The 24,124-nt window shown below is 35.6% G+C and overlaps 1 protein-coding gene across 20 annotated transcripts in view; it reads left to right on the top strand.

Annotated features, from left to right (window-relative positions):
• The window catches only part of LOC129745656 (plasma membrane calcium-transporting ATPase 1-like), a 150,458-nt gene that overhangs the window by 38,055 nt on the left and 88,279 nt on the right, over positions 1–24,124 (top strand). The gene's annotated exons all lie outside the window — the stretch shown is intronic.

The raw sequence follows: 24,124 nt of genomic DNA, 5'->3' as shown, positions 1-24,124 counted from the left end.
GAGTCAATTTTAAAAACACTCCATTCCGGTCATTCCAAATCATTCCAATCCATCAAATCGGCTTAGTTTGAATTTATGACGAACGCAAATTTTAGCTTTTGTTTTCGACTCTCTAACATTTTGATAACAAATTCACGCTTGATTCACTCTTCCTAGAAGTTATCTGTAATTTCTTTTCAGAAAATTTTCCTTTTCTTCATTTCAGTAAACAGTTTTTTTTCATGAATCACGTCAGCAGCTGTAAGTAAGGCTGAGTTGCCTAATTGATGCTGCACTACATAGTTCTACTAAATACTACAATGTGTTTGATCAGTTGGATTGGATCAGTTTTCGTTTTATCACGCGTCGTTCGCTGCTTTTGTTTGCTGTTCTGTTTGCGAAAGAAAAACTCGCTCCCGCGCGCCCGTTTCTATTTTCATTACGCTGCTACAGTACGGGGCATATGTTTTGCACTCGGTATTGCTTGTTAGAATTTACGAAGTCTTACAATAATATCTGAATGAATGATTCGGCGAAAAATCTCAGTTTTATTAACTCTACTTGTTATGAAACCTTGTGATCTATCCTTAAAGTGTATTTTGTTTGTTATTGTTATCATATTTTAAGTTATATTTCTTCAGAGTTATGGATACCGTAAAACGGGGTAAGATTGATCACTTTTTTCAACATTTTCGATTATTTTGTCCGTTAAGGGAAATGTGGCATGTTTCATATTTTTAAAACCAGTACAGGACTCGATATAAACGTAAAACATGTTTGCAGAAATTTATTAGACTACATACTTTAAATTTGATTAAAAAATCAGTTTCGTTTTTGTTTAGAATTTGATGCTTTGGGGTAACATTGATCAGTCTCTATTTTGACGGTTTTAACGATCATAAAAAATACAATACACCTTCATAACATTTACAAATGCCTGTTAATCAATTGCTAAGGCAGTTCGGAACAAACTCAAATGTTAAAACATTAAACATAAAATTCTACAAAATTGAACACAACACTTTCTGTAGCTCAAAGATACAAAATTTGCGACTTTTGGTCCAGTGAATTCTGAAATATACCTACAATGCTGAATTTCGGTGTACTTATAAAATTTTAACTAACAAAAAAAATTTTTTTTTTCCTTCAATCAATTCCCTAGGCCCTCGCACGGTCCCCGTTTTATTTTTTCCTTCAAACTCTACCATTTAATAGGGTTTTTAGCCTTTTACCCTAGACTGGCTTATTCTTGGAAATCTGTTTTTTTTAATATCTAAAATTTACCTCAAAATACAACAAAAACTACACCAAAACTATACATTTACTAAGGAAAAATTTGAACTCTCTCATAAATCACCCTGCTGCTTCTAAACTCTTTGATTTCATCAGGAAAGGTGTTTTTGCGAGCCTTCGAAAAATAGATATTTCAAGATTTTTGAATTACATTTTTTCTCACATTTGAAAATTTCAAAAACAAACCAAGTTTCTTCCAAGCTCTACTTAAAGGTTTTTGAACACAGAAAAAAGTTTTGAAATATTTCAACTTTAGACTTAGTTATTGATGATTATCTATGTGAATAAATTTCATGTTAATCAAAGTTACCCCGGTGATCAATGTTACCCCCGTTTTACGGTAATCCAAATCTCCACACCAGAATCATTTTGCTATGATGCAGAGGAGACTTCGATGCAAAATCACAAAATTGTTCTTTCATTCCATTCTCTCTTTGCCATCCTATCAATATGACTAGGACGTGGCCGGCACCGTTATTGATGATTTAATGATAATTCATCGGTTCTGTGCAGGGGACTGAGATAAACGGAGAATCATCGTCAATGATCAAACAAATTTTGCAGCCAATGATTGAATTTGTTATAATTTGTTGCAATTTGTTGAGAGAATTAGAAGGTTTCAGTTAAAATGAGAGAAACCGGTGATCTGAGAGAGTGAAAATGTGCTAATTATTGCAAATTGTTACAATTTATTAAGCAGTTGTGGAATTTTGATCATTACCATTCCAAATGCAACAAAATCTCTCTCCACTGCAATCCCTTGGTTTTGTGCATTAAAAATGGTTTGATTATCGCAAGTCCCATTTTTTTTTGGCTTTTTAACACAATTAATTAATAGCCTCTAGACTGAAATTAAGAGAGAAGATACGCCAATGATCACGCAAAATTTTTAGCCAATTATTGAAATCTCGCGTGAGCTTTCATTACTTCGTATGAAATAAAATGTAACAAAGAGTTTTATTACGAAAAAAAAATATACAAAAACTGACATAAACTCGTGGCAATTTCTTTCCATTTACAATATTTGTAGCCTGGACATCATATTCTATATGTGAAATACAAGTTTTAAAGTTGTTTTGATAGCTTTTGCAGCAGTTTTCTGTGAATTCTTAAGATGTTTCATACGACGTATTGAAAACTCACGTGAGAAATTGTGTTAAATTGTGTCCAACTGTGCGGGAAAATGAGTAAATTTGAGTTGAAATGAGAGAATACGTACAATAGATTTAACAATAATTTGTATGATTGGTTTTATGCACTCAACTATAACCATAATCGATTCAACTATAATCCTATGGTTGATGTTGTGCATTCAATAATAAGTATAGTAGATTCAACTATAATAATTTAATTGGTTCAACTATAGATATGATAGATTTAATTATATTTCTATGGTTGATTTAAGGGGCCGTTCAAATATTACGTAACGCAATTTTCGATCATTTTCAACCCCCCCTCCCCCCTACGTAACACATTCGTTTCATATTTTCTATCCAGAATCCATTGACCGTAACAAACTGATATACCCCCTCCCCCCCCCCCCCCTAAACGCGTTACGTAATATTTGAAAGGTCCCTAATGAGCCCCACCTTAAATATTGTAGGTTCAAAATCTGATTATTTTGCAATAATAACATTTTTGATTGAAATTCTGTATATTTCATTCTGAATAAATCTGTAAAACATACAATTAAAATCTTTAAAAACCCTCTTCGCCATCTTCAGATTTTGATTATTTATTTTATTTTATTTATTTACATAGTATTCCGTCTCACGACATAACTTGACGAACATAATTCCTAAAATTCACTCGGTTCATAGCAACCGTTCTCCAATTTCTCGGGCACCCCACGTTCGCCAGATCACGCTCCACTTGGTCTAACCACCTCGCTCGTTGCGCCCCCGCTCGTCTTGTTCCTACCGGATTCGTAGCGAACACCTGTTTTGCAGGACAGTCGTCCGGCATTCTCGCAACATGTCCAGCCCAGCGTATCCGGCCAGCTTTCACCACCTTCTGGATACTGGGTTCGCCGTAGAGTCGCGCGAGCTCGTGGTTCATCCTTCGCCTCCACACTCCGTTCTCCTGTACGCCGCCAAAGATGGTTCTTAACACTCGTCGCTCGAATACTCCGAGTGTACGCAGGTCCTCCTCGAGCAATATCCATGTCTCGTGCCCGTAAAGAACAACCGGTCTAATAAGCGTCATATACAGGTTACACTTCGTACGAGGGCAAAGTCTTCTCGACCGCAGTTGCTTGTGGAGTCCATAGTAGGCACGACTTCCGCTGATAATTCGCCTCCGGATCTCACGGCTGGTGTCATTGTCTGCGGTCACCAGTGAGCCGAGATAGACAAAGTCTTCGACTATCTCCAGCTCGTCGCCGTCGATCATGACCTTGTTATTACTGGACAAGCGGGTTCGGTCGGTCTCGGATCCGCAGGCCAGCATGTACTTCGTCTTGGACGTATTAATCATCAACCCAATCCTTCCTGCTTCGCGTTTCAGTTTGCGGTAGATCTCCTCCACCGCCGCAGATGATCTGCCGACTATATCAATGTCATCGGCAAAGCAGATAAGTTGACTGGATCTGTTGAAAATCGTGCCCCGCATTTCGCCCACCGCTCGTCGAATAACACCTTCTAGCGCCACGTTGAACATCATGCAGGATAGACCATCACCTTGTCGAAGCCCCCTGCGCGATTCGAATGAACTCGACAATTCACCCGAAATCCGCACACAGCACTGCGTTCCATCCATCGTCGCCTTGATCAGTCTGATTAGCTTCCCGGAAAAGCCGTTCTCGTCCATGATTTTCCATAGCTCGTTACGGTCGATCGTGTCGTATGCGGCTTTGAAGTCGATGAATAGATGATGCGTAGGGACTTGGTGTTCACGGCATTTTTGGAGGATTTGCCGTAATGTGAATATCTGGTCCGTCGTAGACCGTCCCTCCATGAAGCCGGCCTGATGACTTCCCACGAATCTGTTTGCTTGTGGCGTGAGGCGGCGGAGTAGGATTCGGGACAACACTTTGTAGGCGGCATTGAGGACAGTGATCGCTCGGTAGTTCTCACAGTCCAATTTGTCGCCCTTCTTGTAGATGGGGCATATTACCCCCTCCTTCCACTCCTCCGGTAGCTGTTCTATGTCCCAGATCCGGACTATCAACCGGTGTAGGCAGTCGGCCAACCTGTCCGGGCCCATTTTGATGAGTTCAGCTGCGATGCCATCCTTCCCAGCCGACTTGTTTCTATTCAGCTGGCGAATGGCTTCCTTAACTTCACTCATCGTTGGGAGTGGCTCCTCTTCGTCGTTGGCTACGCCGGCGATGTACCTTCCCCCACCGTCTTGATCTCCTGCATGTGCGCCGTTCAGGTGTTCATCGAAGTGCTGCTTCCACCTTTTGATCACCTCACGATTGTCCGTCAGGATACCCCCGTCCTTATCCCGGCACATTTCGGCTTGCGGCACGAAGCCTTTGCGGGATGCGTTGAGTTTCTGATAGAACTTTCGTGTTTCTTGGGAACGATGCAGCTGCTCCAGCTCCTCGAGCTCCTCCTCCTCCAGGCGGCGCTTTTTCTCCTGGAAAAGTCGGACTCGCTGCCTCTTCCGCTGTCGGTGATTTTCCACATTTCGACGGGTGCCTCTTTGCACTACTGCCGCCCGCGCGGCATTCTCTTCGTCCATCACCCTCCTACACTCCTCGTCGAACCAGTCGTTCCGTCGAGATCGCTCCACATAACCGATGACGTTCTCCGCAGCACTGTTGATGGCTGTTTTGATGGTATCCCAACAGTCCTCGAGAGGGGCTTCGTCAAGCTCGCCCTCTGCCGGCAGCGCTGCTTCGACCGATTGCGCGTAGTCTGCCGCGACCTCAGGTTGCTTCAGTCGCGCGATGTTTAACCGAGGCGGGCGCCGGTTTCGCTTGTTGTTCACTACGGAGAGTTTTGGGCGCATCTTCACCATCACCAGATAATGGTCCGACTCGATGTTGGCGCCCCGACAGGATCTGACGTCGATGATGTCCGAAAAGTGCCGGCTGTCGATCAAAACGTGGTCGATCTGTGATTGAGTTTGGTACGGTGATCTCCAGGTGTACTTGTGTGGGAGGCGGTGCTGAAAAAAGGTACTACGTACGGCCATTCGTTTGGAGGCGGCGAAATCAATGAGTCTGAGGCCGTTTTCGTTGGTCAGCTGGTGCGCGCTGAACCTTCCAATTGTCGGTTTAAATTCCTCCTCCTGGCCGAGCTGAGCATTGAAATCCCCGATGACGATCTTGATATCATGTTTTGGGCAACGGTCGTATTCACGCTCCAGCTGCGCGTAGAATTCGTCTTTGTCGTCACCGGTACTTCCGAGGTGAGGGCTGTGCACGTTGATGATGCTGATGTTGAAGAACCGGCCCTTGATTCTCAACCGGCACATTCGTGAGTTGATCGGCCACCACCCGATCACGCGCTTTTGCATCTTTCCCATCACTATAAAAGCTGTTCCAAGCTCGTGTGTGTTGCCGCAGCTCTGGTAGATGGCACGACCATCTGGATACGTTCGTACCGTGGAGCCCTTCCAGCATACCTCCTGCAGCGCTACGATGTCGAATTTGCGGCTCTTCAATTCGTTGGAGAGCACGTGGGTACTGCCCACAAAATTTAGAGATCGGCAGTTCCATGTTCCAAGTTTCCAATCGCTAGTCCCTTTCAGATTTTGATACGATTTTTAATTTTTTTGCTGCTGAGAATTTTCCATACTTCCGCAAGAAAACTCAAATATTTGCTAAAATCGACCCAATGGGAAAAATGCAACTGTATAAATATTAGAATCTATTATATTTGTAGTTGAATGACTAAAATCAATCATACATTTGTAGTTAAACCCATCATATTTACAGTTGAATCAATTATACCATTAAAATTGAATCTATTTTATTCATGGTTGATGGCTCAAGGTCAATAAACAGTTTACAGTTGAATCTATATTATTTATAGTTGAATGAATAAAAGGAATCATAAAATTGTAGTTGAATCTATCATATTTACAGTTAAATCAAATAGACCATTACAGTTGAATCAATTATTAATAGTTGATTGCGTGAGGTCGATCCGAAGTTTGTAGTCGAATCTATCATATTTATAGTTGAATGCGAAAAATTCAACTACACCTTAATGATTGGTATAACAAGCTGAAATAATTGAATCAACAGTCGTCTTTTTTCTCCGTGCAATCAAGTTAAGCTATTCTCAAATGGTTGAAACGGCAAAAATGGCAAACAAGACCAAAATGACAATAAAACTCAAATTATAAAAATGACTCGAAACCTTAAAATAATCACAAAATCAACAAAAACTACGGAGAGGACAAAAATTACACAATTAAGTACAAAGTCAGAAAACAAACTTATTAGAATGACAAAGTAAAAAAAAAAATGTCTCAAGAAACCAAAATGGCAAATTTTACTTGAATTCAGAATTGTTTAACCCTCCAAAGCTGTTCGGGTCAATTGACCAAAAACGCATATTCAAATAGGATGCTTCCATCATTCCAATATACTGAAGAACTGAGATTTTGAAGACCACGTATGTTCTATAATAATGATTATGAAATTAACGGATAAACTAAAATTTCAGTTAAGAAAATCGGTTCATTAAGAATAGAGGGACAGCGAAGCAGAGAAAAAAATTAAATGTCGTTGTTTTAAGTAGGTACGATTTTTTTTCTACCGGAAAATCGAGGATAGAGGTCAAAATGTTCATTGGACCCCTACATAGTTGTACATCGTCGGATAGATGTATTCTTGACATTTCCAAAAAATTAAGAAATACTTAAACAAAGCTGTCAAAAATTATAAACAGTTCAATTGTAAAATTGTTTTTTGGAACTGTTTCCATTCGGAACTAACTACAGACAACCTGTTAAAACAAATTTACATAATTTTGAAATGTTGAAAAACTAGAATAAATTACCTACAAAATGAATCTAATATCATGAAAATCGGTCAACATTTGCGGCCACGGGAACGACAACAAACTACTAGTCAATTTTTTTATTTTGCGAACAGCTTAGGGGGTTAAAAAGAACAAATGATAAAAATAATACAAATTGACAGAAATGAGACGATTGCAAAAAAAATGTTTATAGTTTTCGAGACGACAATGATATTTGGTTGTAGTTTTATTGGATATTTTTGTTCGAAAATTAATTATAGATTGACATTAATCGATTAGTGGATGTTTGTACACATTTTTGGCACTTTCCTCATGAACTTTTCCTTTTTGGTGTTTTATCGGAATAAGTGTTGGATAAATTAAGAAAACAAAATAATATTTTGGAAACTGAGAAATAACCCAAGCAACCAAAAGTCACATATTTACTTAGGCTTTGAAAGTTACATATCGGCTGACAAAGAGAATCTACTGCCCAAATTTCTTGAGTGAACTTTATGTACTCATTAATGAACTTAAAAGTTGCAAAAGTAATTACTATGTAGGTTGTATATGATTTATTTTGCCCAATTCTTATGAGTGACTTTTTATGTACTCATTAATGAACTTGAAAGTTGCAAAAGTGATCTATATGTACGTTGTAAGGAACTTAAGTCTCATAAAGGGCACGAAAGTGCCCAAAACTGGATTGACTAAGTCACAAAAGTGCAGTGAGGTGCTTTCAAAATCACATCACCACTTTGAGTTTTAGTTTCAATTAGAACAACATCTAGGCGTGGTCTTGTGGTAGAGTGTTCGATTCTTACCACGAAGGTCGGGGTTCGATCCTCAAGCCGGGCAAGTTTTTTTTTTTCAATAAGTTATTTGGTATTTGAGTGACCATTTTGGTGCAGGCGGAGGAAATGTAGGAAAGAAGCAATTGAGCAATAAGTCGAGTTTGGAATCCGGCGCGTGGCATCATGACGGCACCATGTACTGAACACAGTAAATAATCGAGATAGATTGAGATAGAGAGAGAAATTTTTGCTCATTTTATGATTTTTCGGAAGCTGAATTGAAAAACCCCTGGAAGCTGAATAAAAGATCATTAAGGCTTGTTTTGGAACTTGAAAGTATCAATAAGCACTTAAATTTTGAGCTGCATAGAACGTACTTCACATCAATGATGGGACTGAGTAAGCTTTTTTGTACCTGTTTTATGGGGCTTTTGCTTGCTTGGAAAAAAGGATATTTTTTACCTAACCAGACTAGAAAACTCACCTTAAATTAAAATGAAGAAAAATATAATTTGTATCATATATTTTGTCTCTTTAGTTGGCGTGCTGATATTAAAAAAATACCTCAACTTTTACGAGACTTTACAAGTTTATAAAAAACAAACTAAACAAGTTAAACAAAATAGTTTCATAAGATTGCAAAATAAAAAATATGCTTGCTGTTACTTTTGCGCGCTGATAGTGTAATAATCCCCAATCAATAATGTGGTGTATATTTTTAGGAATACTTGCTCTTTGGGTACGAATATAAGTGAGTGATTTAAATAGAAACAAGTCAGTACACAAGTGCGCCTGTGTTTACAAACGAATTTCAAACATTTCTCAATCGAAAATATATAGCAGGATCCCATCGGGGTGCACGTACGTGAATCGTCTTGTCTAATAATGCGTTCACCGAATGCGTACCAGCTCATGTGCTCACGGGTTGGAGAAGATATACCTGAACCCGGATCGCCCCATCCTCCTCTTTGCTACTCGTCAAAAAGACGTTCCAATTGGGTGGGAAAGAGGATCGCTCTAATTCCCGATTCTGGGCGCGAGGACTGTGGTGTTTTTCCAACCATCGAATCTGTGCTTGTACCTATGTCCGTCCATTATCCGTGTACAAAACCACTCAAATCGCGTTGCTTCTTTCCTCCGGTATTAATAGTTTTCCCCGCTTCAGTGGATACTTTTAGTTGAACAAATTCGTGCGCACTTGGCTCGAACTTTGCCGAAGCACTGTTGAATGACTCTCGGTGAATGGCCGCCCCGCTTACCCATTTCTCCTCCTGCGTTGTACCGTACCTTACTACAGTTGTTGGTTGTTTTAATTTCATGCTTGACTGGCGCCCAGCAATTTCCCGATTACAATCTCTCAAAACATCCATTTTTTTCGCCCAGCAGCTGGTCTCAAGCTGACCTGACCAACAACCAAACAACCAGCACCTACCTAAGTATTCTTTAAGCTTTAGCGAGAATTGGGGATCATATGTGTTGGAAAGGCATTTTCCGTAAGCGAGGAAAAGCCGAAACAAGTAGAACACTTTTCTGCTGACCGTACAACATTCAGGGTTATATTTATACACACCGAAAGTGTAAATATCCATCGGCAGATGGCCGTAAATCTTAGGCTAATTCCACGTGGATTATGACCGGTATTTGGAGCTAATTTTTCCGAACGACTTCTGAATGCACTTGAGATATTTATGGCCAATTCTCTTCGCATATCTTCCAGTTTCGGGCGCGAAAAAAATCTCGGAATTGTTTTATGTGCCATCCTATACCCTCTGCGGCGCGGCGTATGGATCACACTGGATTGGACGTAAACATTCGGAACCTATCCCCATCCCATCCACGATACGGGAAAGAGCAAAAATACGACACCCGATCTATGCGAAAAGTGGCTGGCTGGCTGGCTGACCGACCGGATAAATAATTAATAACCGGGAGGAAATTGGTGGTAATTTATTTGAACGATATGGTAAGAACGGCCCTCTGATAGAATCTTCTAGTTGAAAGATTTCGCAAATTTGAAAGCGATTTTCGGTCGAGACGGGAGGACGATTATCGTTTGCACGTGCATTTAGGGTTTTTTTTTACTATTTTAAAGAGGTGGTTTGTTGTAGACAAATATGTACATATGTCATTACTTTGGACGCTGATGCCAACATTCATCAATCGAGCTGTTTGGATTTCAGCACAGCAGAGAATAAATTCTATATGTTGAGCTTGACTTCAGAGATTTGTCCAAGTTTAATGCGATATTCAAAGCTGTTTATGTTTAACTATTCAATTCAGACTAAAAATTTTCCCTAAAATTTTCTAAATATATATTTTGATATTCTAAAATCAGGCAAGTTTACTGCAGCTTCTTTCAGCGGCATTCGATGCTGCTGATATATTGAATCTCAAAGATGGTTCCGTGGGTTCCAAATAGCAAATGTTGGAAAAGTGTCGAGATGTGAATTGCTAGCATTTGTTTAAATATACTGTGTTTATAAAACCGCTGCAAAAATGACTTTTCAATCCCATATGTTTTTTCGATGCCTTTTGGGCTACCAAACATCAGTTTAAAATTTTAGATGATTTGTTTGGTTCCTGAGTTAGCGCAACGCGTTTCAATTTGGTATGGAAATTTGTATGGAGGAATCATTGCACGTTAAATCATCCAGAACATTCAAATAAGCTTGAAATAAAGTTGGTCTTTGATTTTTGGTTTCGATTATTTTCAAGCTTCATTTTTTGCTAACATGACAAACAGCTAAGCATTTCTTGAAAAAAGTTTAACCATAAGTTTCAAAATAAAAAATGCAAATCCATTCAAAAATATTTAAAAATTTCATGAAACGTTTTTGCAAATGTTATATACTTATATAATTCTCTGACAATGCTAAAAATTTTTTGAGATTTTTTAAGTCTCATCCTACGGTTACTCAGCTTTCAAAAAAGCAGTCAAAAACGCAAAAATTAACAAGAAAAATTTGAAAGAAGCATATTGTATAACATCGAATATCTTTTCTGGGGTATAAGTTAGGTTTTTGCTTTGTTCACATGAACTGTATTTCAAGAATCAAGAAACATTTTTGAACTTTCAGTACATCTCTAGCGATTTTTGAACGAGCAATTTTGTTTTCTCATATAAATTTCCCTACAAAATTAAGACTCGTTGCTGGATGGATCGCTTCCAAAAACTTTATTGCTATTTCTGGCAGCAAAAACAACCAAAAAAAGTTATGGGAAGTGGAAAACTTTGAAAATTTAAAATTTCCATACAAAGCTAGCAGCGGTGTAGGTTTTATATTGAATAAAGATCTATATTATATTTTACTTTTTTTGCCTTTCTTCAGAAAACGTGTAGATATCGGTCGACAAACCTTCAAATTTTTTTGCTTTTTTTTTAGCAGAAATCAGACGTGTTTTGAATAGCAAGAAAAACATCAGGTTTTGAAACTCAATCTACCGCTTAGCAGTTATCAATATTTAAAAAATAAAATTGAAATTCTTCAAGATGACCTTAAAGCTGATTCTACTTGATTTTTAAGAGATCTGTGAAAATTTTTCACTTTTTGTTTACATTTTTTCTATTAAAAAGGACAAAGAATCATCAGGCATCTCTAATCCTGCATTGTTTGATAGTGTTTAGGTAGGACAATTCAATAATTCACTCAACTGCAAATTATTCAATGAATTCTAAGTCGCGAAAATTTAAACATATTTTTTTTATAAAAATTGAAAGATTTTACAAAGTCAACAAAAACGTGACACAATCGACAAAAACGAAAATAGAAAAAATCGATTAAATTAACAAAATTCTCAAAAATGACAAAATAGACATAAATGACAAATTTCACAAAATTACTAAATTGACAATAGAAAACATTGAAAAAAATGACCAATCCGTAAAAATGACAAAATTGAGAAAAATGCCAAGAAATGAGAAAATAGACTAAAATGGTAGTACAAAAATTACAAAAATGACAAAAACGATATTAATGAAAAAAAGTCAAAAATTTTGAAAATAACCAAAATTACAAATAAAGATCCAAAAAGACAAAAAATGACAAAATTGGCAAAAATTGCCATAATGAACATAATGATAAAAATGAAGAAAAAAATGACATAACTGACAAAAATAGCCAAAATGACAAAAATAATAAAAAAAATACAAAAAGGCAGAAAATAAAAAAATATATAAAAATTAAAAAAATATTAAAAATGACAAAAATATTAAAAATGACTGAAGTATTAAAAATGATAAAAATATTTAAAATGACAAAAATATAAAAAATGACTAAAGTATTCAAAATGACAAAAATATTCAAAATGAAAATTGACCAAAATTACAAAAAGACAAAAATAACAAAACTGACTAAAATGATAAAAATGACAAAAATTACAAAAATAATCAAAATGATCAAAATGATAAAAAGACAAAAATATTAAAAATCACCAAAATGGCCCGAATGATAAAAGTAACAAAACTGACTAAAATGATAAAAATGACAAAAATGATCAAAATGATAAATGTGACAAAAAGACAAAAATATTAAAGATCACCTAAATGACCCAAATGATAAAAATGCCTAAAATATCAAAATTGTTAAAAATGACAAAAACGACCAAAATGCTGAAAAATGACAAAAATAAAAAAAAAGATTAAAATGTCCAAAATGCCTAGATGACTAAAATGATCAAAATTACCAAAAATGACAAAAATTACCAAAACGACTAACATGACAATAATGACAAAAGTGACAAAAGTGACAAAATTGACAAAAATATCAAAAATGGACATAATGGCACAAATGACCAAAATTGGCAAAAAAAGACAAAAATTACCAAAATTACTAAAATCGACAAAACTGAAAAAAAAACCAAAATGACAGAAATGACAGATATGACAAAAATGACAAAAATGACAAAAATTACTCAAATTTCAAAAAAATACAAAAATGACAAACGTGATAAAAATGACAAAAATGACAAAAATGACAAAAATGACAAAAATAACAAAATGACAAAAGTAACAAAAATGACAAGAATGACCAATATGACAAAATGACCAAAATGACAAAAATGACGAAAATGACACAATGACAAAAATGACAAAAATGACAAAAACGACAAAAATAACAAAGTGACAAAACTGGCAAAACTGACAAAAATGACCAAAACGAACAAAACGACCAAAATGCTGAAAAATGACAAAAATAAAAAAAAGATCAAAATGTCCAAAATGATGACTAAAATGACCAAAATTACCAAAAATGACAAAAATGACCAAAACGACTAACATGACAATAATGACAAAAGTGACAAAATTGACAAAAATAACAAAAATGACAAAAATATCAAACATGGCCATAATGGCACAAATGACCAAAATTACCAAAAATGACAAAAATTACCAAAATTACTAAAATTGACAAAACTGAAAAAAAAAACCAAAATGACAAAAATGACAAAAATGACAGAAATGACAGACATGACAAAAATGACTCAAATTTAAAAAAAATACAAAAATGACAAAAGTGATAAAAATGACAAAAATGACAAAAATGACAAAAATGACAAAAATAACAAAATGACAAAAGTGACAAAAATGACAAGAATGACCAATATGACAAGAATGACCAATATGACAAAATGTCCAAAATGACAAAAATGACAAAAATGACAAAAACGACAAAGTGACAAAAATAACAAAAATGACAAGAATGACCAAAATGACAAAAAATGACAAAAATGACAAAAATGACAAAAATGACAAAAATGACAAAAATGACAAAAAGTACAAAAATGACAAAATGACCAAAATGACAAAAAAAGACGAAAATGACAAAAATGGCAAAAATGACAAAAATGGCATAAATGACAAAAAATGACAAAAATAACAAAATGACAAAACTAGTAAAACTGACAAAACTGACGAAAATGACCAAAACGAACAAGACGAAAAAAATGACAAAAATGACAAAATTTTGAGTCAATAATGACAAAAATGACAAAACTGACAAAAATGACCAAAATGACCAAAATGACAAAAATGACCAATGTGAAGAAAATGACCAAAACGAACAAAATGACAAAAATAACAAAAATTACGAAAATGACAAAAATGACAAAATCGACAAAAACGGCAAAAACGACAAAAAACCAAAATGACAAAAATGACAAAAATGCCATAAATGGCAAAAATGACAAAATAAACCAAATCGACAAAAAAAGACCAAAACGAACAAAACTTCCAAAATGACGAACCTTGCGTTAAAATACTCACAATCCAGGTGCTGGAATAAGATCAGAAAAAGCAGATTGATAAAAATTTCTTTTAACAGCTTCCTTTGAAAAGTCGTCAAAAATGCTGTGTTTCATATTTTGAAAATCTAATGATGCCAAAGTTTGTCAAATTACGTTACCTTTCCAATTCATTTTTAACATTTTTTTTACTTTTACTGGAACAGCTTGAAAGGTTGGATAATTAAAATGTATGGTTTTTACACCACTTTTTAACATTTTTTGTGGCATGATCTTAAAAAAAAAAAAACCGTATTTCCATATGTGTAACATAAAGCTTCCAACTTCAGCTTTTTTAGCTTAGCTTAGCTTAGCTTAATTGACTACTCACATCCACCTTTAATCATTGAACCCGAAATGCCTCATCATCACATTTAAAAAGATTTTTTAATGCTGGTTCTGTACATGTTGCTGACTGTTTAAATTGGATGTGTTTTACGAATATATCTTGATTTATATCATTTTTATCTATGCATTTCGAACACCATGATCGCAGGCGTGGCTCAGTAGAAATGATTCCACATCGCCAATGGTTGCTACTCCGTGATTGACCGAGGCCATCAGTTTTGTACAAAGGTCAAAAGAATGGTACTTGGGATTAGTAGTTCATTCTCATTGTACAAAACTCATGCTATCTCTTTGAACATCAATAACGGCGCCGGCCACGTCCTAGTAGTCAATAGATAGTTGGGAAAAATTTAGAAAGGGATGAAAGATTTAACTTTACGCTTTAGGACCGAGGTCACCTCTGCATCCTAGCAAATAATTTTTCTGGGATGGGGTGAAAGGATATGAGCAGGAGACACTTTTGACTAGTGTAAAGATCTTAATAAACTGTAGTTTTAATCCTAAACATATATTGGTTTCTGAAGGAATGTTAAATATTTATAATTCAAATGTATTGTGTTTCATGTTATTTTAAACAAATAACCAACAAAAAAATTGTACTGAACATCTTCTTTCCCTATTTGAAATTCCTTATTTGTTAACATTATTCAACCAATGCTTTCTTTTTTTTTATTGAATTTGTTTTCAAACAATTTTTTATATTTTAAATTATTTTTTACAAAACACAAAAAAATTTTTTTTTAAACAATAATAACTTTTTTGATAAATCATAATGCATAACATTTACCAATAAACCAATCTGATGTTGCGTATTTATGATAGATTTTTTTAATTTTCCACTAAGATAACTTAGTTAGCATTTTTGAAGAAAATTAAAACTTGGTAAAGCATATCTAATTACACCTTGATGAGGCTAGCGAAAAGGAAAACTGAAGTTCTAGAAACAATAATCTCAACACAGAAAAAAAAATAAATTAACAAAAAAGCTTTGAAAAGTCTAAAAAAAATCACTATGAAATGTTCTGGATATTCTTAATGACAATCGATACCAATAATCTGACAATATAAAAATGAATCAGCATGCCTCAAATTTTAGAAGATAATGAAAGTTCAATGAAAGTTTATGGGTTAGAATATAGTTTGAAATTTCGTTATGTGTTTTATTATTATAATAACAATAGCTGGACAGGATGAGTATTCCTATTAATAAGTATAAGAATGTAAATTTTTAACTACAACACATCCGCAATAGCCTTGAACAATGAAAATACCATTAAACTTACACAAACACAAATCTCATAGTACAATTTAGGATTAAAATATTAATTTAAGAAAAAAAAACTCAACCAACGTCTAATTTTTAAACACAGATTTTCTTAAACGAGATTATCAAAACTATCACGTATCTACACCTGAAATAACTCCGAACCATTCAAGATTAATCTTTAATCAAATTTACTGCAGTTTTCATTTCTGTTAGTCAAAAAAGAACAGATTAATTTGAAGTCTCTTAGCTAGTTAATACACCTCTTATCTGAGAAACGCGAGTGGTTTAGAAGCCTTCATGCATCTACAGTTGAATGTAAGCTACAGTGAAATTAAGTTATATCTTGAAAATCCCCAACAAACATGATCAATTCTAAACTGAATTGGACACAAAGCACACATTTTTATGTTATTAAGTTGAATCTGAACCCCGAGAACATAGCGCCAGCTTTTCTGTTCATACCTAATTTTTTTCTGTTTCACCAAAATCCAAAAAATACTATCACCAGAAAACAAATAAAGTTCTTCTCCAGATACAGTAGGAAGTATAGAATAATTGCTGCAAGATCGCTTTTATATATAGTTTTTTATTAAATGGTGAGGTGATTTCTTTGGATTAAAAAAAACTCGATATTTTATTGCTGTTACTGCATTAAATAAATGCCCTAATATAGCCTGAATTAAAACATTTAGCAGGGGGGCAAAATCTTAGAAAAATAAAAAAATTATGATAATTTACTATTCTGATATTGAACATCTTGGATCAAATTAAAGAAAAAAATAACATGAAAGTAAACAATAACGAAACAAAATACTTATCTTAATTGAAATCGGAGATCCCATCGCAAAAAAACACTGATGTTGAGGAAAATAATTCCTTGTCTTTCCGGAAGGCGTAGTGCTAGCCCTTTCTCTCCCTTAACGTCGACCGAAGAACAAATTTTTTTTTATATTTTAAAACTTTTAAAACTCGGCATTTGACTTCCACTTGTTCACTTGTTTCTTCAAATAAAACATTTTTCATTAATTTCAATTTTCTCTATTTGAAAATTTTCTGCCTGAAAAACAATCAACCGTCACGTTTGGCCACAGCCTACCAAGTCCAGTTTCCATTCACTGATTTTTGTAGTGTTTTTCTAAAGCTTCCAACTTCAGCTTTTTTATGTACTAAGTGTTTTTTAATTCGAGCACTTAATAACTGATTTATTGTCTTTTCCCGAAGCATGTTTTTTCGATTTATTTTTTCTTCGACTTTGAATAAATTTTATCAAAATGATTGTAGCTCAATTTGGTCTGTAAATTGTATTTGAGTCACGTCACGAGCTTTCCAAAACTATAATTTTTGTAAAATTCGGCTGAGAAACAATTTGATCGCTCGCGATATAAACAGACATATACAAGGTGTCGGTGTGTTTAGTCTTAAAGAACAGAACAACGCTATATCTCTCCACAAATGATAAAATTGTAATAAGAAACGTTAATTCATAGGTAGGCAATGTCCCCGCAAGATGGCATTAATAGTTTTTGCGAAAAATCAGTCGATTTTTCTTCTAAGTGTACTGTCTGTTGGTCTGTGTTTTAAGTTTCTAGTTAAAATATAGCAGGGTTTATCATGAAGCATGACAAATGCTGGTTTCAATTTATTACCTTGAGGCACTTCCGAAGACACAAAATTGTTTCTAAAAAAAAATGTCTGAAAGTTTTTTTTTTATTAAACGATTAAAGCTTTCTTCTTTTCTTTACCATCAACAACGAATGGAATTCTGGTTACATTTAAATACAAATTAAATATTGTGGAGACAAAGTTTGTTAGCGTCCTACACTGTACTCCCCGGTCGGCAAATCCCCCTGCCGGCGCAAGACACACACCCGGTCAGTCTCGGCCTCAGTCAATGTCATCAACAGCGCGCGGTAAAATGTGAGAAATTCCAAGGATACTGCCAATAATGCCGGACATGCTGGTGGCGCACAAACAACACCCAGCTCCACCTAGTTATTATGTATGTGATGTAAAATAATCTCGTCGAAGGTTTTCCACCAATGTTTAGATGGTTTCAGAATCTCTGGTTGACTTATTGTTTAAATTACGTGCGGTAATCACCCGTTTTTTACTGCAGAATTATTCTCTGGGTCGACGTTCTGCCTGCCGGGAGGAATGGGTCTGATTGCTGCTTTGCTCATCTGTTTTGTAGACACGTTTATTGAAATTGAGTTATCGACATTTTTTTTCTTTCGTAGAATGAATATTCCCAGCAGTGGATCCTCTGCCCTACCTTTCCTTTGAACGGTGGTTTTCTCTGTTTCTCTTCCTTTTGCCTGTTGTGATCCGACAGTGAGTTATAGTTTGTGGGATAAACATTGTCTCCCAATATAAATAATGTCTCTGGCCTTGATCAACCCGTTTCGATTTGGCAAATTTACCCACCCAATATCCAGCAACCATGCTTGGGATAGTATGTTTGGTTCGAATAACAGAAACGTTTACAACAAAACTGTGCTGTAGATTATTTATAGGGTAATGAAGGTTGGAATTTGAAATCTGCTGCTAATTCAGGTGATGGATTGATAAATCATGCTATCTACTATGAGCTAGTTTCAAACAGAACTGTAGCTATTTCCAAACTGTGGAACGAGTCTCCACATTTTACAAAAAAAGGCTGTAGACTTAAAACGATACATTTTTTTTCTCTTCGACACATTTTGTCACCTTTTTTGCTAGCTCACCGAGCCCATACAGGCGAATCGAGGTCAACAGACCAACACTATATCGGGTTATCCTTGTAATAGGATCGAATCTCTCGCACTTCCCATGGGATTATTCTACACAAGCTAGACAGATGTACACATTCGTAGTTAGCACATCTACCTACTTCTAGAGTAGAACTTTGCATTAATCGACTGGCGGCTGTGTGGTGTTTTTCGAGGAGAGCTTCTCGTGGCTTACGGAGGAGCTCATACACTTTGCTTGCTCATCATTATTTATAATTCAATACCCGTTTTCTTGGCCGTGTAGGGGTCGTCTATCAAAACGCCACCCTCGCCCCCCACGGGATGATACGGCCAAGTTTCGGTTCTCCCCCTTATTCTTACCTCGTCCTACTAAATACACTACATCGTTTCTCGAGAAGCCTGCAGCGAGCAAATGGATGCATACGCGAAACCAAACGAAACGACTTGCCGATGGAAATTCTGAAGAGCACACTTGAACAACACTAAGAGCGGCTTTTTGGTTCTCGACTTTGCGATGATATCGCGCTGAAGGAGAGATATCGCGCGCTACCTGCCTGCCACCTACCCGTGTGCCTTCTTCTATTAGCATGGAAGGTTGAGTGATTTTTCATTGAAAATCGATTGAAGCCAGCTCGTGGCCCGTCTTTCGGGAGAGAAGCCGCCAATGAGTGGAAATAAAAGTTGGAGGCATCGAGCCAAACGGCCAAGGATAGAGTGCACGAAAATGGGAGTATTTTTATCATGCTTTATTAAATTCCGATTTGGCCTTGGCTCTGGGTCAGCTAATTAGGTTCCATCCAAGCTGCATCAATAACGTAGAACAGTGAGAGTCGAGACCATCCATCCATGGGACAATCGAATGCCCGACAATGACCACCAGTTTTTGGTAGTGAAGAGTTTAGTCTTTCTCCTTAACAAATCAATTGAAATTTCGTCGTCGCGCCGTGTCGCGATGACGCTGCATTCGCTTAGTCTCAATGTTTTAAACATGAACTTCACCTCTCCTTTTGGTGCCAAAACACGTGGCGGGGCAAGGATATGTCCAAATATAAAAAAAGTGTAACGTCTTTCTAGAAAGTATGACGATGTGTTTCAAGATGGCTATAAATGCTTCCAAAAAGTGTCATTGAGAGCTTAAAATTAGCTTCAATTTTTTCGTTGGTAGCCTTCAACATATCGACTAAATATGAAATGTCCGTTTCATTAATATTGTTTGATTCGAATATGATATCTTGCAATACAAAGTTTACGATCCAATAGGGAAAGCAGCAAATGAAAAATACAATGAAAATACAACATTTGAGATCATTGGACTATTTCCAGGAAGATCCATCAGAATCCATTATAAATAGTTAGTTAAAATTTTTTAGCTATTATCCCCCGGGAACGACTGATTTTGGAAGAGTTTAACCTATTTAAGAAAAAAATGTCCAGTTATTTGCCCGCACCGAAAACCATTTAATTACATCGATCGTATTATGTTGAAACTTATCGTTTTGGTTCGGATCATCCGATAGGAAAACGTTTTGTGGATCGGAACGATCCACCAGCAGAAGTTATCTGCTTCACCGAGCAGAACCAAAACACTGTTTGTTTTGGTTCTCCACATGGTTCCGTCAATTCAATTGAACAATAGATCGATGATTGTAGATGACATTTGAAGATGTGTTTCAATTTCTAACTTTCAAAAATAAGTATTAGAAGTTGTCATTAGTTTTTCCAGAAGTTTCAAAACATAAATTAGGGATTTGAAAATTTCATTTTAAGGAAAAACTTTTTATATTTAATTAAATAAGAAAGTAGAAAGCTAGTTCTTTTTTTAATAACTTTTTTCACAGAGTTTATAGTTTAGAATGGTTTTCCATAATTACAATTTTTTTAAGTCAGTATAAAATTTAGATGTCTTACTTTGAATTAGAAAAAAAAATGAGAAGATTGGTAAAGTTAATTTATTTTTCCCAACTAAAATGTATAAAAGACATGAGTTTTCAATGAAATTAAATAAAGAAAATAGCGTCACAGAAAACCATCACAGAATTTTTGGGTAAAATCACAGAAAGTCAGATTTTTTTTCTCAAAAACACAATATTTTTCGGCAACCTTGGTAGACTGTATTAGGTTGGATTGGCGTGGGCGTCGTATGTTCGGTAAATTCTTCGGGCGGATGCGGGTCGTATTGAATTTTGTATTCCTTCTGTCGGGGAGGACGGTTCCACTGTCGGCTAAATAAAACTGATAATCTAACTCAAACAACTATTAACTTTTATAAACTAAGAGAACCACGAGATATTCATAGTTGTGAATCGTATGATAATTTTCTCTCAACTGACCGCTATTTTCTGCTAGTGTTGTCAAGAATTTTCAAAACGGAACACTCTGATTGAATATAAAATTTTAATTTTTGAATTCAGAATCAAAATTACGAAACTACGATCGCCTGTAATTTGAATCCTTAATGAAAATTCTCACATTGACATTTTAATCTTGATTATAAAACTTAACTTCGAGCTGAATCTGAATTTTTTTTTGTAGTTCCGAATCTGAGTACTACCTTTTGAACCTTAGTTCGAAATCAGGATTCAGAATTCGAAAACAATTTTTGAAACTAAGCTCCAGATAATAATTATAAGCCAAGAAGCGAAATTTGGATTCTTAACCAGAAATCTGTTATTGTTCTGAATTGTTGGTTTTCAATGTGAATTTTTTGTTCAGTTATTTATTCAAAATTCAACTTGTGAATTTGAATAAAAATTGCGAATGATGAAACTGTTTCAAATTTTTCAATTTTGGATCATCATTATGAAACTTTCTTCAGTTCCAATTTTGCATAACAATCAAAAGTAAAAATTTTAAATCTCAAAAGTTGTTGGTAATTTTAAATATTTTCTTTTCACATTCCGAAAGGATGAGTTTCGAACATAAAAGTTTGAAGTGCAAAACCGAGATTCGAATCAGGATTTTTTTTTCCCAATGATGATCCAAACTGAAGTTCAGCAACAATAAACTGAATACAGAATCCGAATTCTTATCAAAGACATCGTATTTTAATGTTTTACAAAATCCGGAATTATTCTTTCTTAGCTTTCCAAATAAGTTTTTCCAAGTATCCGGGATATTTTCTCCAATATCTGCCAATATCAATATTATTAAATTAAAATCATTAAGAAAAATACTTAACTTTTGTTTATCGAAATGCATCTTTAAATTTCAAATCATATTTTAAACTTTAAAAATCGTTCACATTAATTCATCAGTCAATTTTAAATTATATTTGAGGCTTTTTAAAAATCTTTAAATTAATTTTGAAAAAATTTACTCAAAACATTTAGACGGAAAAACAACATAATTTCAATGACTCAATTTAAATTTTTGTTTAATTTTGAAAATAAAGTGCCAAAATTCGGGTAAATCTCTCAAGCTTAGTCTGATCTTATTGGAATTCGTTTTTCGTGACTAAATTTCTATTAATGAGTTTGGATATTTTTTTTCGAAAAATTGTTGTAAAATTATTGAGCTGGGATAAGATTACGAGGTTTTGGCTTTAGTTCTGAGCCGAGATTGTAACTCTTGAATAATTTTAGTCGTTCATCATAATTTGATTTGAAATTTAAAATTTTCAGTTTAGAGAAGAACATTTGGCTTGGCAAAACCCTCCTCCCCCTCCCTTCTATGAGAACCGTAACATTGTCAAGAAAAATTTTCTCAATAATTTTAATGAATGGAAAGGATGAACGACTTAAATGAATCAAGACTAACAATCTCGACATAGAACTAAGCCCAGAACCTCGAAACCCCAGATCCACAATTCTACTACAGCTTTTGTATGTATGTATGTATGTATAAAAAACCCACCAGTGGCTGATAGGTCTTTCGACCCGAGGCGGTACGGGAAGTCTCGATCGCATATTCAAATATTGTTCATGCTTAACTCATCAACAATAATTGCAGTACAACCAAGGGGTCCGTTACCACTGGCTTGGGACAGGTTTGACTCATCTCACTCCCTTCCAACTGTTCGAAACAAATAAAGAATTCTGAAAAGGTTCTTAAGTACCCTTCTCATGATTCTCAATTTGTCGAGATACTCCGGCTGGCTTGAACCCACAATCCATTGTATATCAGTCTTCCGATCGTTTGATGTCCTGTCCAACCCCCCGCTGAACCCCATAATAGAGTTAAGCTATTTTGAACATATGAAAAAAAAAAAACACTTTTTACATCTTACCTCTTTTTCATTTGAAAAGGATACATGTTGAAAGGGATATTTTCCGGGAATATTTAAAAGAAAGGAATGGCCTGCAGCCAAATCCGCCAGTTGCCAACAATCGCTCTTCTTGCACTTACCGGGGGTTGACCAACGTGTGAAAGGGTTTAAGAAACGGCTAGTGACCAACAACACCCACCTTGCGAGCAACAGCAATTGCTCAGCAACATTTGGGACGCGTTAAAGTTCAACGAGTTCCGAAATTTAAGGTTCGGCACCACCATTGCCACCCGGTTCACCACGTACTATCTTCGAGCCCCAAGACATCCCGCAGTAGCATTTCCTGTTGGCCGACCACCTCTTCGGGTACACACTACACGGTATTTTGGATTTCTTGATTAGTGTCACCCCCTCGTCAAAGACGATCCGAGGTTCTTCGTAATTGTGCTCTGCTAGCCAACCAAAAAAGGCAGCATGAGGCACATCCTCACCAGAATCCCCGTGGCTTGATCAGGAATTCGAGGGCCGTTGTAGCTAGCCCTTTTGGTCAGGTAATAATAAACTGGGCTGTTGCGAAGCGATGATGTTACTTCCCGAAACATTGGTTGCAGAGGACACTACTGTCTGCTGTTAACGTGGTTATCGTTCCGGACGTTCTTGAAAACAGATTGAGAATCTCTAACATTTGAACAAATTTTCAGCACAAATGACAAGAAAAAATGAATTTTTCTCCAGGAGTTAAAAATGGCAGCGAAAAAAATCATACCCGTCGTTCACGGCCGCAGCCTACTAATCCACAATTCTACTACAGCTTTTCAAAAAAAATTCTCACTTGTTGATAGACTGTACTTGTAAAACGCTTTCCGAAGTTATTCACAAAAGAAGTGAGTGCATGAATTTTGGGTGCAGTCCATAGTCCAAAACATCTAGTTTCATTCGAACAATAAGGCTGCCCGACTTTTCTTCGAATGTTGTCACTTTATTTGCAAAATCAAAGAAAAATTTAAATTGTGTGATCTATCACAATTATATATTTTGCGTCCAAAACCGTGTTATAAAAAAAAACCGGCAGATGTGTTTCGATGAAAAAGAAAATTTTTCGAGAATTCCCAGTATTTGGTTGGATATTGTCCAAATTTTGGGTTGTAAATTTCAAATTCGAATGTCTGGATATTGCAAGGTTTTAAGATAGAACATCCTGGATTTTCCCTGCCCAAATAAGTGCGGAAAAATAAGCTTGAGCTCGAGTTTGAATCATTTCCGGGTTAAAAAAAAAAACAATTTTTTTTGCCTGTGATCGCATTCCGGAA

The sequence above is a fragment of the Uranotaenia lowii genome, chromosome 2 (assembly GCF_029784155.1).
Source record: "Uranotaenia lowii strain MFRU-FL chromosome 2, ASM2978415v1, whole genome shotgun sequence".
In the NCBI taxonomy this organism is placed as follows: Eukaryota; Metazoa; Arthropoda; class Insecta; order Diptera; family Culicidae; genus Uranotaenia; species Uranotaenia lowii.
This window is presented reverse-complemented; position numbering and strand designations above follow the sequence as displayed.